The sequence below is a fragment of the Myotis lucifugus genome, unplaced genomic scaffold, assembly GCF_000147115.1.
Source record: "Myotis lucifugus unplaced genomic scaffold, Myoluc2.0 scaffold_212, whole genome shotgun sequence".
Lineage (NCBI taxonomy): Eukaryota > Metazoa > Chordata > Mammalia > Chiroptera > Vespertilionidae > Myotis > Myotis lucifugus.
In genome coordinates, this window is record NW_005871260.1 from 800,641 (window position 1) to 802,654 (window position 2,014).

Genomic DNA, 2,014 nt, shown 5'->3' on the forward strand with positions numbered 1-2,014 from the left:
TGGCATAATTCTAAGAAAAATAAGATATTAAAATTAAAAAGTGGGAATTTGAAGAAAATATTTACTGTTTTAAAAATCCCAGGCCTGACTGGCTTTACAGTGAGTTCTACTAATTTTTCATAGAAAAGTTAGTTCCTATTCGATGCAATTTGTCCTAAAGGTGGAAGACAAGCTGCCCAGATCATTTTATGAGGCCAATGAATCTGATTCTGAAAGTAGGGACAAGTCAAGAAAAGAAAGTTATAGACCATTTATCTTAAAAATATAAATGTTACCTTCAAAATACAAGCAAAATCTGACCACTTATTACATCCTCAACAATGCAGGCCACCATTATCTCTCATCTGGACGTTTAGCAACAGAGTAGCCACTGCCACCTACTCTCCACAGTGGCAAGAGTGTTGTTGTTGTTGTTGTTTTAATGTAAGACATCACTCTTTTACCAGTAGATATCTGCTCAAATATCTCTTCATAAAAGAGGACTTCATCTTTTTCCACATCCCCATCACTCTTTAGCCCTTACCATGTACTACCAGATATATATTGCTTAGTTTATGCTTTATTGTCTGTCTCCCTACTTCAAAATTAAATTTTATGAGAGCAGGAGTTTTATTATGTCACTACTATTTCCTCTGTACTTAAGAGTAGTTGGCACAGAGTAGATACTCAACTATTTGCTGAAGAATAATACTTACATAAGTATGACTTCATGAAAAATATACTGTATATTGTACAGTATTCTAATATGTATATATATAAAAACTAAAGATATGCATAAGATGATAGCCACCAACTGCAGGAGAATGTGATCAGTACATGGGGTAATTTTTATGAGTTGAGTAATAGGTATAGCTGTGCACGAACTTCTTGCACCAGGCCTCTAGTATAAATATATTGGCACATAGTGCTAGGTAAGACACTCTTTTTTTTTTTTTCAAATCAATACAAGACCTTTATTGTACATCTTTATAGTTTCACAAACAAGTGTGACAAATCATTCGGCATCTCGGTATTTCTATAGCTGGACAACTTAGATCTTATTCATCAGCCTGCTGAACTGTTCCTTTTTCAGAAACATAGATACCATCCAAAAATTTCCTGATATCCTTGTTTTTAACTATTGTGGATTGCTGAATCAAAGCAGCTGAATTTGATACAAGTTCAATGTCATTTCCTTCAAGAATCAACTCATCTTTCTGGGCTTGAGATACTGAACAAGCAACGCCTGACCTCATCCGAACTCTGCGGATGTATTTTTCACCCAAGAAATTTCTAATTTCAACAAGAGAACCATTCTCCTGAATAACGACGTTGATGGGGAAGTGAGCGTACACAGACCTCATCTTGTAATGGAAGCCCAGTGTAACTCCCTTGATCATGTTCTGTGTATGACTGCAGATAGTGCGAACTGTGGCCAGTTCCTTTCTATTTCCCCACCATTTGTCAACCCGGAGCCTCTTCTTCTTCTTTCCGAGGAGACTGAGCTCTACATTGACGTGGTTGAAGTCCCTCCGCAGGGTGCCCCTGGGGCCCTTCACAATAACAGTGCATCTCTTCAGAGTGATGTCCACATTTTCTGGGATGTCCACAGTCTGATTGCTGAGAATGGTCTTTATCTTCGCAGTAGATGCGGCAAAGAGTGGTAAGACACTCTTATTTCCTACTATTGAATTCAACTCCAACAGAGGATTTGTAAGCAACAAAATAACACCAGGTCCCTTGGCATGATCCATCCTTGTATCTTAGTGAGCACAGAATAGAGGAAAGAGACATGTCTATGTTTAAATGTGACCATGCCATTTCCTACTTATGTGACCTTCAGCAAGTTATTTTCCTTTTGTGATCCTCAGTTACTCCTCCTGAAAATGGGAATAATAATTTACTATTTTAGCAACAAACGTTGACCAAACATCCACTATATTCAAACACAATAGACAATCTCTAACATATAATAAGGCAGAAACTATTATTGCTGTCCAGGACAGTGCTAAGCACTGAGGAATAGAGGTAACAA

At 37.4% G+C, this 2,014-nt stretch overlaps 1 pseudogene; it reads right to left on the reverse strand.

The window, feature by feature from the left end:
- Nucleotides 1-952: 952 nt before the first annotated feature.
- Nucleotides 953-1,733, reverse strand: LOC102419010 (annotated as a pseudogene).
- Between the last annotated feature and the right edge of the window lie 281 nt (nt 1,734-2,014).